This window comes from Macaca nemestrina, chromosome 4 (genome assembly GCF_043159975.1).
Source record: "Macaca nemestrina isolate mMacNem1 chromosome 4, mMacNem.hap1, whole genome shotgun sequence".
In the NCBI taxonomy this organism is placed as follows: domain Eukaryota; kingdom Metazoa; phylum Chordata; class Mammalia; order Primates; family Cercopithecidae; genus Macaca; species Macaca nemestrina.
Window position 1 is genome coordinate 56,776,915 of NC_092128.1, and position 16,034 is coordinate 56,792,948.

The following is a 16,034-nucleotide window of genomic DNA, read 5'->3' on the forward strand; positions in this document are numbered from 1 at the left end:
CATTTGTGGCTCATTTTCCATTCACCAAACTCTCTTCTTCTTCCTCTTAGACATACACACTTTGGGAAAACCTCACAGAGCATGAAGAGCCAGCTCTTTCTTTTTTTTTTTTTTTTTTTTTTTTTTTTTTTGAGACAGTCTTGCTCTGATCTGTCACCCAGGCTGGAGTGCAGTGCAGTGGCGGGATCTCAGCTCACGGCAACATCCACCTCTCAGGTTCAAATGATTCTTGTGCCTCAGTCTCCCCAGTAGCTGGGATTATAGGCGCACCCCACCACGCCTGGCTAATTTTTGTATTTTTAGTAGAGATGGGGTTTTGCCATGTTGGCCAGGCTGATCTCAAACTCCTGGCTTCAAGTGATCCGCCCGCCTCGGCCTCCCAAAGTGCTGGGATTACAGGCCTGAGCCACAGTGCCTGGCAAAGCCAGCTTTTATTTAATGAAACTGAATAATGCATATTCATCAACATATCGATAACTGGAATTAAGATTTGCAAGGATCACTGCAACGACAATATATATTCTTGCAACTATACTTCTCCATGCTCAAAAAGCTTTATAGGCTTTCAAAATGAATGTCTGTAACATCCCTCTGAGGTAAATGAGGAACCGGTGTAATTATCTTCTCTTCACAGATGGACAGGCAGACACAAAGGAATGGACTGAATCAGCCAGGAAGGGAATCAAGCTAAGGACCCAAATAATTCTAATACAATCTGCCTGTCTTCTCAGTGCTGCTTTCCTTTGATGCATGAAAATCTGTGTTGTGGGAAACTCTGAAGGCATTGTTTTTGTATTCTTCAGTGATGTAAGAAACAAAACTCTGTATGACCATCTAAAGAGAGCAAGGGATGGGACTGGTAAATATGGGTGGCAGCAGGGCAAGTCTATAAAAACCAAATTTAATTTTGCTGGATAATATGATCAAGGTCCTTCAAGGCTGGATTCCATCAGCATCTGATCAGCCAGCAGCATGCTGTTATTTACATAAAAGCAGGCAGAGAAGGGGTAATATTAAACTAATAGACATTATCGTATGGCTGCAAACCTCTAAAACAATTCAACATTTGGGAAGTACTGAGCAACTGGAAATTTTTTCAATGACAATAGTTTTCAGTGCAACAGGCTTAGAAATCTGCTGTCTCTGGCCAGAAGCCAGATTGCCGACACAAAACAGCAGAGCCACAGACCCCAGTAAGGGGAGAATAACAGCAGCCCCAAAACTGGCACTACTAACCCTGTTTCGTATGACGCTATTTTGTTAAGAAGAAATTCATACTCCAAAAACAGGGTCGTTTAGGAATTATAAGTTTTAATGATCTCACCTTTTAAGCAATGGACACATTGACAGGATCATCAACCAGAAGGCCTGGAAGAGTCTACACACTGCTGACTTCCACCAGGCGCCTCCACATACCCCAGCATCTGAGGTCGTCTGGCAGCAAAAGCCCCAACTTACCAGAGACCTCATTGTTCCTGTCCCTCAGACACAGTAACTTCCTGAAGGCCAGTGACCTCCATGAAAACTCCCCTGCCCAGATGCCTCCATCCCAGAGATCGTGAGACTGCAGGAAATGAAAGGCTGCAGCAGGGAGAGGCCTCAAAATACAATGGTTTGGGCTTTTCCTTTTCTATAATACTGTTCTTTACCAAGTGGAGTACATTTTGAAATGCAGAATTCAATTCAAGGATAGGACAGAAATACACAAAATTCTTGAGAGAGCCAGAGATTATAATATGGGTAAACTATTATTCTAAAAGGTATTAGGGTCCAGGCATGGTGGCTCATGCCTGTAATCCCAACACTTTGGGAGGCCGAGGTGGGTAGATCACTTGAGTCCAGGAGTTTGAGACCAGCCTGGGCAATATGGTGAAACCCATCTCTACAAAACTACAATAAATGAGCCCAGTGGGGTGGTGCGCACCTGTAGTCCCAGCTACTCGGGAGGCTGAGGTGGGAGGATCGCTTGAGCCTGGGAGACCGAGGTGGCAGTGAGCCCAGATCACGCCACTCCTCTCCAGCCTGGGCGACAGAGCAAGACTCTGTCTCAAAAAAGTAAATAAATAAATAAAAAATTATAAAAAGTATTAGCCTTAAAATTCAAACAATAAAAATAAAGGAAGGGTCTTATTTATGCAGTTCCTTCTAATGTTTTGAGGTGGATAAGGTAACATAATACATACACAACTACCTACGAAGACTGATTATGTAAAGATACAAATAGGTATTTAGAGGGAGGGGTCACTGTTCTAATAAAATAAAACTTACAGCTTAATCAGACACATCTGATGTTATACTTAGTTGTTTGTGTTACATGGTAATAAGATAGAGCAGTAAGGAGATCACAGAAATGACTGGAATTAGGGCTATTTTACACTGCTTTAGGTTTTTTCAGGAGTTTTGTTGTTGTTGTTACCTTGATAGTTGAGAATCTTTACACCAGCAATATTATTAGTCCATCAATCAATATTACCAGCTTTCTATAATACCATAAATTTTTTTGATTATCATCATTCACACAGATATATTCACACTGGGGGGTGGGGAAAAACAGGACTGGATCCAATTTCTTTTCACCCAGAGATTTCCTTGTTCTTCCCCCACAACTTCTGTCCATGTGCCTCGTGTGTCTTCATTCTGCCAGCTCTCACTATGTACGTTAGCAATTTTTCTTAAAGTTGTCAGGTCAAAAAAAATCATCCAAAGAAAAAACAGGCTGGGCGTGGTGGCTCACGCCTGTAATCCCAACATTTTGGGAGGCCGGGGTGGGCAGATCATGAGGTGAAGAGTTCGAGACCAGCCTGGCCAATATGATGAAACCCCGTCTCTACTAAAAATACAAAAATCAGATGGGCATGGTGGTACGTGCCTGTAGTCCTAGCTACATGGCAGGCTGAGGCAGAAGAATCGCTTGAATCCGGGAGGTGGAGGTTGTGGTGAGCCGAGATCGTGCCACTGCACTCCAGCCTGGGCGACAGAGCAGGACTCAGTCTCAAAAAAAAAAAAAAAGAAAAGGAAAAACAAACAAAAAACTTTCAGGGCCCTTCAATTAGCTAAATCAGAATCTCCGAGAGAAAGGCTTAGAATCTGTATATTTAACAAGCAGCACAGGTAATTCTTATTAAGTGAGTTTGGGCAATACGCTATTATAGGGTCCATATTTTCCAAGTCAAAATCAGAGCTCATGGATTTTTTTTTAACTGGTTAGTGAACTTATTTACAAAACGATCTCCTGAGATATACTTACCTCAAATACTTTTATAAATGAGATGGAATACAAATACATGGTTTAAAATGATAGATATTAAATTGCATTTTGGCATATTTTATAAAATTTTTTATTCCCCCCAGAAGATGGCAGCTGGGTGTGGTGGCTCACGCCTGTAATCCCAGCACTTTGGGAGGCCGAGACGGGCAGATCGCAAGGTCAGGAGATCAAGACCATCCTGGCTAACACAGTGAAACCCCGTCTCTACTAAAAATACAAACAATTAGCCGGGCGTGGCAGTGGGAGCCTGTAGTCCCAGCTACTCGGGAGGCTGAGGCAGGAGAATGGCGAGAGCCCGGGAGGCAGAGCTTGCAGTGAGCAGAGATCGCGCCACTGCACTCCAGCCTGGGCGACAGAGCGAGACTCCGTCAGAAAGAAGGAAGGGAAGGGGAGGGAAGGGGAGGGGAGGGGAGGGGAGGGGAGGGGAGGGGAGGGGAGGGGAGGGGAGGGGAGGGAAGGGAAGGGAAGGGAAGGGAAGGGAAGGGAAGGGAAGGGAAGGGAAGGGAAGGGAAGGGAAAGGGAAAGGGAAGGGAGAAAGGAAGAAAGAAGATGGCTCTACCCGAAATGAGAACCAGAGCGAGACTCCGTCGAAAGAAAGAAAGAAAGAAAGAAAGAAAGAAAGAAGGAAAAAAGGAAGGAAGGAAGGAAGGAAGGAAGGAAGGAAGGAAGGAAGGAAGGAAGGAAGGAAGGAAGGAAGGAAGGAAGGAAGGAAGGAAAAGAAAAGAAAAAGATGGCTCTACCCGAAATGAGAACCATCTTGAATGTATGGCCCCTTTCTAGCCACGAGTTCTGAAGCAGCAGGGGTCAATGCTCAGAACTCCCCAGGGCAGCTGGATACTAGTAGGGGAGACAGTCAATCCTGAGCAAGGGGGTGTGGGGCTGGGGGCATGACTCGGAAGAGCAGGCCAGAACGGTGGCACAGAAAAAAGGATAGGAGAATAAAAACAGATTGGATCCCAGGCATCTGAGAGGGAAAGGGATAAAACATGTCAAAATTAAGGAAGGGGCTAAGAATGTGTTGGTGGTGGTGGTGCAATCACCCCTAGGTATTCACCACCTTCCACAGAATATACACTCTGAAGTCGTGACGACTGTCATTTATCCAGCATACCCTTTGGATACAGAATAGGGTTAGAGAAGACAAACACCATGTCTTCAGTTTCTTAAGTTCCTTCCCTAAAAACAACCAAAGCAGACTTATTTTCAGAGCCACGTAAGACATAATTGGTTATCAAAAAAGCAAGATGGACTGTCCCCAAAGAAATATACATTCCCCTAGGAAGGAAGAAAATATTCTTTATTATGTACTTGTTCTATGTCAAGTACTGTGGAAGGTACTCTGATGTATGGGTCTGATATTCATTCCACAAATTCTTCTCAAGGATCTCTCAGGTGCTAAGCACTGGATTAGGTACTAAGAATACAGAACAAGAAAGGGATGGTCTGTGCCTTCATGAAACTTACAATCTAGGGAAGACAGACATTTAAAATAAACACATATGAGATCTCAAGCGGCAATAAAAATAAAAATAACTAAATAAACACATAAATGTGAGTTGTGTGGCGGGTTTAAAATGGGTAGCCATATCCCAGATGTGCTGGAATATACTTTTAACTTTTCTGATGGCGTTCAACTTAACTCTTGCATCCCCTTTCTGCTAATGAAAGGAAAATTAACTCAATCTTGTCATTTGAAGATAACTTAGCCTCTTTCAGTATAAAATTAGTCAGTATTCAAAGTTCTCCTCTTCCTTCTTCTGTTTCTTTTTCATGAGGATGGCCCAATTTCCTCCAGAAAGCCTTAACTATCCTCCAGCATCAGGGCACAGGGGGCTTCTGTGGTGTGGTTGTCCACATGGCCCTTGCTGGGTCACATACATGCATCCGCTGAGGTGCTCTTCATCAAAAGTGGTATCTGGCGTTCATTGCTGGTGTTCATGCTCCCTGCCATTGCTTCCAGTCCCAAAGTTCACACATGCCGTCTTTCCTGGTTCCATGGACACCCTGACATTTTTCCACTACCCTCAAATCCCTCAGAACTCAGACCCTTTCAACAATTTCCCCACACTATCCTGGAATGTGCAGGGTTCTGTAACGCTGTCCTTGGCCCATCTGCATTTCAAACTTGAGATGCTCCTAAATAAGTGCAGTTATTATAGTTACCTCCCTTGGTTTTGCCCCAACAGGAAACAGGGTGCCAGGGGCTTCTCTTCAGTATCTACTAGCATCTATACTCTCACCTCTTCTGAATCTCTTCTTCCTGTCTATTTGGAGGACTGACCACACTGTTAATACGACAAGCCTATGAAATGAAGAAATAGCCCAAACCTCAGTTAAGGGTGAGAATCAAGTAAAGAATGGCATACATATGGGATAACCTTGGCCCAGGAACCTAGTTCTTCTTCCCAGGGGAGGAGAACAGGGGAAGGAAGAATTGAATTTGACTTGGTGCTTAGTCACAAGAGAAAAAGTTCCCATCTAGAAATAAATATCACAAATTATCAAATGTATATTTTCCTATTCCTAGCTGGAAACCATGCTTGTGGTGTTACACAGAACTCCTGGCCAGGCACAGTGACTCACACCTGTAATCCCAGCACTTTGGGAAGCCGAGGCAGGCAGATCATGAGGTCAGGAGATCGAGACCATCCTGGCTAACACGGTGAAACCCCGTTTCTACTAAAAAAAAAAAAAAAATAATACAAAAAATTAGCTGGGTGTGGTGGCGGGTGCCTGTAGTCCCAGCTACTGGGGAGGCTGAGGCAGGAGAATGGCATGAACTCAGGAGGCGGAGCTTGCAGTGAGCCGAGATCCGGACACTGCACTCCAGCCTGGGTGAGAGAGTGAGACTCCGTCTCAAAAACAAAAACAAAACAAACAAACAAAAAAGAACTCCCTTGTGCTCAAAGTTACATTCATGCACTCCTGACTTTTCTAACTATAAAAATGTCAAAGTCTGCTACAGTTTCATCCTGACAATTTCTGGGAAGGAAAAGTAGAGGGTATTCTGAAAAGATACAGCAAGAGGTCCAATTTAGATTAGAGAACAGGAAGGGACTGGCACAAGAGAGACAAACTTTCTCAGCCTGATAGCAGCTAACCCAGTCACAGCGCCCACAGGCAGCTGGGATCCACCAGAAATGCTGGTTTCTCCGACTTCCAGTTGTTATCACTAGTGTCCAAAATTAACCAGCAAAATTAAGTGAAATCTGATAATAATATGCATGAACATTTCCTTTAATGTTTCAAGCTGGCTTGTAACTACACCATGGGCATGAAAGCAGCAAAATCCAGACTGCAAGTAAAGCTACAGCTCAAAAATCTGTTTTCTTCAACAAATAAATTACAAGGAGAATAGAGAGAGAGAAGTAACATGCAGATCAAAGAGAAATCATCACAGTGTGTGGCACTGGAGCCTGATTTTCTTTAAAGTAACTTTAAAGGTTGCTGTTTTTAAAACAATGGGAAAATTGAATACTGATGGCCTATTTGATGATTGTATGGAATTTGTGTTACAATTTTGGGTATGATAATTAATCTTGTGGTTATGTTTTTCTGAAAGTTTTTTAATCTTCTAGAGAAATATGCTTCAACGACCAGGCACAGTGGCTCACGCCTGTAATCCCAGCACTTTGAGAGGCCAGGGTGGGCAGATTGCTCGAGCTCAGGAGTTTGAGACCAGCCTGGCCAACATGGTGAAACTAAAAATACAAATATTAGGCCATCTCTTCTAAAAATACAAATATTAGGCCGGGCGTGGTGGCTCACGCCTATAATCCTAGCACTTTGGGAGGCCGAGGTGGGCAGATTGCCTGAGTGCAGGAGTTTGAGACCAGCCTGGGCAACAACAGTGAAACCCTATCTCTACTAAAATATAAAAAATTAGCCAGGTGTGGCAGCGTGCACCTGTAGTCCCAGCTACTTGGGAGGCTGAGGCAGGAAGATCACTTGAACCCAGGAGACGGAGGTTGCAGTGAGCTGAGATCACGCCATTGCACTCCAGCCTGGGCAACAGAGTGAGACACCGTCTCAAAAAAAAAAAAAAAATTACAAATATTAGCCTTCACTGTGGCGGGTGCCTGTAATCCTAGGTACTCAGGAAGCTGAAGCAAGAGAATTGCTTGAACCTGGGAGGCGGAGGTTGCAGTGAGCGGAGATCGGCCGAGATCAGGTCACTGCACTCCAGCCTGGGCGACAGAGCGAGACTGTGTCTCGAAAAAAAATAAAAAAGAGAGAGAGAGAGAATATGCTTCAAATATGTAAACATGAAATGTTATGATGTCTGTAAGTTGCATCAAAATAATACCAATGACGGAGTGGATGAGGAGATAGATAGGAGAGGATTGGCCTCAGGTTGATGTATATTGGGCTGAGTGGTGGCTACATAGGAATTAATTATGCTATTCTATCTACTTTTCTGTGTATTTAAAATCCACCACAATTAAAAATTTAAAAACATAAAAGCCAAAACTAAAATCTGCCTTGTAATTCTCCTCTTCATACATGACTATGTGAATAGACAAGTACCACTAGGCACGTTGTGTCAGTGGAAAATAGTTGTCATTTTTCTTTATGACTATGTATTAATATATACACACATATATATTTAGTCTTACATACACTTACTGCCTGTCATCAGTCCAGTGTCATTCAACGGACCTAGGTTCCCGGGTTCCGCTTTACTGCTTCCATATTTGTGTGTCTTCAAGCATGTAGTTCATGTTTCTCACTTTTAACTCCAAATGGTGATGTTGTCTGCTTTTGGGGTGGTATTGGGAGAACTGGTGATGGAACATTTAAAGTAGTTTAGCATTATGCAGTATACTAGAAGGATGTTAGGGACTAGAGCTGGTTTAATATCTGTTATTAGTCCTGGCTCAGCCATTGGTCGGTCATGTGAAGGTGCAAGTTGAACAGCTCCTTTAACTTGGTTAGTTCTCAGTTTCTTTACCTGTAAATGAAGTGTTGAGCCTGCTCTCCAAGGTCCTTTAGGCTCCAGTACTCCATGATTCATTAAATTTTATTACAGAATATTATAAAAGCTTATCATATAAAATACATTGCTTTTTTGCTCATAAAGAAGAACATGGTGTATATATATATATAGATAGCCTGAAGAGCATAAGTTAAATATATTCATTTTTGTTTTTATTTTGGTAGAAAGTGATTCTTAGTCTTCTATAAATAAACAGAATAAATAATATTTAACCACAAATGACAGTAAAAGTTCAGTTCATATCACACTGTAAGTTAATCAGGGTTATGACTAGGATTTCAAGACTGTGAAATTATATGGGAACATAGAAATTAAATTATTCTTATTAATCTCCATAAACACTAGAAAAAAGTCAAGGAAACATTTTTAAAAATAAACCAACAACATAATGGTTAAAACTGAAAGAAATGATGATAGCAGCATTAACAATATTAATAATTGTGGTAGCAAATTTTTATTTCACTCTTGCTGTAATATAGTAAGCACTATTTTAAGCAGTTTGCATACATTTGACTTGTTTAATTTTCATAATGATCTTAGGAGCGGTTATTATTATTGTCTTCATCTCTAAAGTGAGGACCCTTGCCCAAAGTTATAGAGTCAGTTTACCTGTAGGGTGTTCTGTGAGTATCAGGTAATATTTGTGAAGTAGTGTATATGAAAATGCTTTGTAAGCTGGACGTGATAGCACGTGCCTGTAGTCCCAGCTACCTGGGAGGCTAAGGCAGGAGGATCACTTGAGGCCAGGAGGTTGAGGCCATCATGAGCTATGATCGAATCTGTGAATAACCACTGCAATCCAGCCGAGGCAACATAGCAAGACCATGTCCCTTAAAAAAAAAAAAAAAGCTTTGTAAAGTGACAAACATTTTAAATGCCAAACAGGTGTTAATTACCATTATTAGAATTAGGCGGAAGTTTAAATGTTTTACATATGTTTAATAATATAAGATGAAAAAATAGTAAAATATTTTTAAAACATTGGAAAATCTCATTGCAAAAAGAGACAAGACATGCCTAATGAAATAATAGACTAGGCAATGATCATCAATGGCAGCCAAGATAACTAGGCGAAAAGCCAAAGGCAAACTTCATGATGAATGTATCTGGCGAAAACTCTTAAACCCACTAATAAATGTTAACATCAAAAAGAGAGATAACCAGACATGATGCCTTCTGAGGGAGATACGCAACTGCACCCTTTGGTGAAAAACCAAAACCTGAATCTGATCAAGATCCTAGGAAATACTGGGGACAAAAGTACACGAAACTGTTGTACAAACTAGAGAAAAGAATCAGCCAAATCCAGAATATGAGAATCATTATAGGACAAATGTCCTTGTTTCTTCAACAAATAAATTCCGGGGAGGGGGAAGGAGGGGAGAAAAGACTTGTTGTTTTAAAAATATTTGAGAGGCATGTCTAAAATGTATTGTGTGTAGCCCTTCTTTGGATCTTTTCATTTTTAAGTTTCTTAATGGTGTTTTCTGAATGTTGTAAATCACTTTATTGGGGGTATGATTGGCATACAAAATACTGTACATAATTAATGCATACAACTTGATGAGCCTGGAGATAAGTATATATCTGTGAAACCATCAGCACAACCTATGCCATACACATATCCATCACCTCCAAGTTTCCTCCTGCCTTCCTTATTTATTTATTTAGAGTGTGTGAGTGTGTGTGTGTGTGTGTGTGTGTGTGTGTATGTGTGAGAGAGATAAAAACACTTAGACCTTGTTTGGATCTTGATTTGAACAAACCAATTATTTAAAAAACTATGGGAAATGTAAGTACTAACTGGATTATTTAGTGATACTAAGGAATTATTGTTATTTTAAAATGATATATAGTATTGTGGGGTATTTTTGGGCAAGGCCTTACCTATTGGTGTTACAAACAGACATATTTACATACAAAATAATGTATTTATGTTTAGCTTCAAGAAATTTAGTGTGGGAAGGAAGTGAATACATAGATTTTAAAAGACTGGGCATGAGTTAATTATTGTTAAAGCTAGGTAATATGTGCATGAGATTTCATTATAATACCCTGTCCATTTTCATATATATGTTAATTTTTCTATAATAAAAAGACTAGAATATAAAGACAAGATGAAATGGTTAAAAATAGTCCATAGAAGCAGAAAAGAATATTATTATTTTGAAATTGAAGATACTGCAGCTAAATTTCACTTTCTGTAGGTGAAGCGAGAAATTGCATTGCAAAGTACTCTTTAAAAAAAGACAGAACCATTAGGGATTTGTCAATTTTGTTTCCCTTTCTTTGTTTAATTTAGGAATCAGGAATTTTTTTTTAAAAAGTCTACATAAATCTATTATTTAACAAAGATATTCCCTGAGCACACACTAAATGCCAGACTCTTGTCTTACTGTATACATTTGATGAATTTCAGTTACTGTGTGAAATCCAGCTGGAGATGCCAAGACAACACCCACAAAGCAATTAGAAATCAGAACAGGACAATACTGTAACAAAGACAGCTAGCTACTCCCCAGATTTGTGCTTCTCTTCCGTAGAGAAAAGTAGTTCCAGGGATACAGACACCCAGCCAGGGGGTACATTTCCCAGCACAAGGTGGAGCCCTGTGCCTGGTTCTCACCAGCAGAAGTGTTATGCCACTTCTGGACTGAGGTGGCAAAGAAGCAGATAGACTGTCCTTTCCAACTTTCAGCAAATACCAATGCCTGGGGCAACTCTGGGAGTTTTGTGTTGAAGATGGTAAAGCCTCCATCACCCTGAGTCTCCAAACGGCTGCAAAAAGCACAGTGCTCCTTTTCCCCATCCCTGCCCCTGATGCACCATTAATTATACACTCTCACCTGTGAATAGCAAGTATAACTTCTACGGTGTTAAGCCACTGAGATTTTGGGTTTTTATCTCTTATAGAGGTTAGTTCATGTGTCAGTTGCCAAGTGGGATGTTACAGTGTATATTCGGAGATTAAGAAATCACTGTAATCACAAAATGTTTCATGGGGAAGGTGGAGCTTGAGCTGGAATTTTTTTTTTTTTCTTTTCCTTTTTTTTTTTTTTTTTTTTTGAGACAGGGTCTTGCTCTGTAGCCTAGGCTGGAGTGCAGTGGTGCGAACTCAGCTCAGCTCACTGCAGCCTCTGCCTCCCAGGTTCAAGTGATTCTCACACCTCAGTCTCCTGAGTAGCTGGGACTACAGGCGTGCACCACCATGCTCAGCTAAGTTTTGTATTTTTAGTAGAGATGGGGTTTCACCATGTTGCCCAGGCCAGTCTCAAACTCCAGACCTCAAGTGATCCGCCCACCTCGGCCTCCCAAAGTGCTGGGATTACAGGCATGAGCTGGCACACCTGGCCTTGAGCTGGATTTCGAACAATGAGTTGAAAGTGACTAAATGGAGAGGACGGAGAGTGGGCAGGTACCAGGATAAGGAACCAACATAGGAACCACGGCAGTAATTCACATGCAGCTAGAGGAGAGTGAGACCATCTTGATGAGTAGGTGCAGTTGGGGAACAAGGGAAGTAAGGATGAAGAGGCAGGATGGAATCAAGAGCATGGAGATTCTTAGGAATTCAGGATCTGATTCAGTGACAACCACTTCTGAATTAAAAGGATGAAGCTTTTGGAGTAAAAGGATGATTTATGAAAGGCCTATATTAGCAACATCCGTGAGACAAAATAAAGGAGATGGACCTGAGAGAAAAAAAAAGATTAGGCTACATGACTAGCTAAGAGGATGTTGCAACAATCCAGTTTTGATATAATTAGAGACCACATTGGCAAACTCAGTAGAAAGGAAGGGTGAATGTGATCATCATCTTAAAGAACAAATCCACAGGGATTGACAACAGAGAAAAAAACACGAACTCTAACATTTATTAAACCAGAAGTGTGTCTAGTTCTAACGCCCAAAATTGTGAGTTCTATTATTTTGGGTATTATTTAATCTCGTTGAGTTTGTGTCTTCTGTCAAATGAGAGGAAAGAACCAAATGACCCGAAAGTTCTTTTCACCTGTAAAAGCCTATGGCTATAAAGTCATGAGTTGAAAAAAAAAAAAAAAAAAAAGAGTAAATGACATATTCAGTAGTAGGAGGCAAAGAAGGGGGAGTATACCAATGTATGATTGAAACATAGTTTATTTGAACTGGAACTGGTCCTCTATACTGGATGTTTGAATTGTTACCAAGCTTTTGTATTACAAACAAAAGTACTTTAACTCTCCTAGATTTTCAATTACACCTTGGTTTTAAGAACTACATCATGAGCTGGGCAAGGTGGCTCACACGTGTAATCCCAGTACTTTGGGAGACCAAGGTGGGAAGATTGCTTGAGCCCAGGAGTTAGAGGCCAGCCTGGTTAATACAATGAGACCCCATCTGTACAAAAAATACAAAAAATTGGCCAGGCATTGTGTCATGTGCCTGTAGCCCCAGGTACCCTGCAGGCTGAGATGGGAGGATCACCTGAGCCTGGGAGGTCAAGGCTGCAGTGAACTGTGATCTGTGGGTGACAGAGTGAGACCCTGTCTCAAAACAAAAATTAAAACTAAAACTAAAAACTAAATCCTGAATATGATAACTTGCCACAACAGTTACACTAGATGCAGTATTAATTCCCTCCCCTCTTAGAGATGAAGATAACTAAAGTTTATTTCCTAATTATAAAGATTTAAAAACGTGAAAGTATTTGGGGGAAAAATGAAGACTTTGCAAATATAAAGTATTAACATCAACTTTGTTATTACCATCAAGCACAGATAACACTAGCTACTTTTTTCCCTAGATAACTATGTATAAAGTAGCTTTAAAATGTGTTTTGGGGTGGGCACAGTGGCTCATTCCTATAATCCCAGCACTTTTGGAGGCCGAGGCAAGTGGATGGCTTGAGCCCAGGAGTTTGAGACCAGCCTGTGCAACATATCAAAATTCTGTCTCCACAAAAAAAAAAAAAAAAAAATGCACAAATTAGCCAAGCATGGTGACATGCACCTGTAGTCCCAGCTACTCAGAAGACTGAAGTGGGAGGATCGCTTGACCCCAGGAGGTTGAGGCTGCAGTGGTCTAAGATCACACCACTGCACTTCAGCCTGGGTGACAGCAAGACCCTGTCTCAAAACAAAAAAAATTTTAGTTTTCTTTTTTACAATTACTCTTAGGCTTGTTTCATTTTGTATTACTTTATAAACAGACCCCTAGATGAAACTGTTTTTAAAAGTAAACTAAGAAAGTGAGCACTACTTTCCATCCTGAAAATAACTACTACTAAGGGCAAATAGAAAGTACAGTCTCTGACACTCAATAGTTTTCTAGTACTCCACCATTGCCTTGCCATGTATCTAAGAAAGATACCACCTAGCCGGTATGTATTTCACAAACTTATAAGGATCTTTAGACAAGCTATATAGACAGTGTTAGACACGGGTTCAATTATACTACAGAATGAAGACCAACATGGATGAAATCAAAGGAGAAATAGGTTCACAAACATATATCAGACAAGAGACTGGTATCTGGGGTATATAAAGAACTTCTATAACTCAATAACAAAAACGTAAAACATCCACTAAAAAGTGGGCAAATATTTTGAACAGACACTTCACAAAGAATGGTTGATAAGCATATAAAAAGTACTGAACATCGTTAGTCATCAGGAAATGCCAGTTACTACCACAATGAGACACCATTATGCATCCACCAAAACAGCGAAAATTCAAGACTGACAGCACCAAATGTTGGCAAGAATGTGAAGCAACCAGAATGTTCAGACATTGCTGGCAGAAGTGTAAAGTGGCATATTCATTTTGGAGACAGGCCTGGTAGCTTCTTATAATACTAAGCACACACACATTCTATGACCCAGCAATTTCACTCCTAAATATTCAAGAGAAATTAAAACATAATGTCCACACAAATACTTGTATGGTAATGTTCTCAGAAGCTTTATTCATCACAGCCGAAATCCAGGAACCACTCAGGTGTTCACCAATAGGAAGACGGATAAACCAACTGTGATATAGTCAGATAACAGAATATTACTCAATGACAAAAAGGAACTATTGATGCACACAAAAACATGGATGAATTGCAAAAACATTGTGCTGAATGAATAGTCTTACCCATAAAAGTGCACACTTTATGACTCAATTTACATGAAGTTCTAGAACAGGCACAGCTAATCTATCATGGGAAAAAATTACAACACTGTTTGCCTGGGGCTAGGGGAGGCTAAGAGATCATATTACTTGAAGAAGAAAAAGAGCAATACAAAAATCTACTTAAAGGCTGGGCGCGGTGGCTCACACCTATAATCCCAGCACTTTGGGAAGCTGAGGCGAGCAGATTGCTTGAGGTCAGGAGTTTAAGACCAGCCTGGCCAACATGGTGAAACCTTGTCTGTACTAAAATACAGAAATTTGCCAGGCGTGGTGGCACGCACGTGTAATCCCATCTACTAAGGAGGCTGAGGCAGGAGAATCATTTGAACCCGGGAGGCAGAGGTTGCAGTGAGCTGAGATCGTACCACTGCACTCCAGCCTGGGTGACAGAGAAAGACTCTGTCTCAAAAAAAAAAAAAAAAAAATCTAGTTAATACACATACTGAAGCCTTTGGAGATTATACTACTATCTGCAACTTATTGCATCAAAAAATTAAAATGGATTGAAGGATGGATAAATAAATAGTTGGGCAATAAAACAAATATAGCAAAATGCTCATTGTAGAATATGTATGGGTGGGTATGTGGATATTCATTGTACAATTATTTTGACCTTTCTGTATGTTTGAAATCTATCAAAAATAAAATATTGAGGAGTGTAAGGAAAAAAATGGGATATCTTCAGTTGTATTTCTTATGATGCTTGATCAGAAGATAACAATTAATAAAATAAATGTTAGAACAACAGGAAAAGAGGGATTTGGACATAAAATGGGGTTAGCTAACATTTATTAAGCTCCTGATTCCCTAAGGTGCCATTGGCTTTTTGTGAAAAATATTAAATTTAATGAAGGTGTTAAAATGTGGACACTGATGTCAGATATCCACCATTCAAGGGATTTGTCAAAAGAAAGTCAGTGTGGGGGCAGGTGGAGAAAACTACAAAAAAGAACAAAGGAAATAAAACTGAATTAAAGGGAATGGAGAAAAAGAACAAAATGTACATTTTCATTTTGACCAATTTCTTAAGAAAGCAGAATGGCCAATTTTGAACTTCATAGAATCATGGGAGTGGTGTTTTTGTACACACATTTTTGGTTCCTAATTAAGTGTTTCAGTGACCTGTACTATTTGGCTTGAACTCCTGGCCTCAAAGCAATCTTCCCACCTCAGCCTCCCAAAGTGCTGGGATTACAGGCCTGAACCATCACGCCAGGCCTGAGATGTACTATTTGAATACTTCTAATCAAAATGGTTGCAACAGACAAATAAGTACACTGATTTTCATTTTTAGTATCTGTTGAAACAGTAAGCAAGGTGAATGTAATTGCAGACCAAAGGGGAGGAAATTTTTTAAAAATCAATTGATAGGATTGAGGTTGGTGGAGAAAAAAAGTGTTAAAGCTTAATAGAGAGGAATGATGCCTGGAAGACTAAGAATAAAGATATAATCATTAGTGAAATATACACCTGTCCATAATGATGTATTTGTCTCATACATTTCTCAGAAGAGATTTTCTTTGAGCCTTAAACCCTGAACTATGCTATGTCCCTTAGGATATCACAGAATAATGTAAATGATGAGTTGATGGGTGCAGCACAGCAACATGGCACA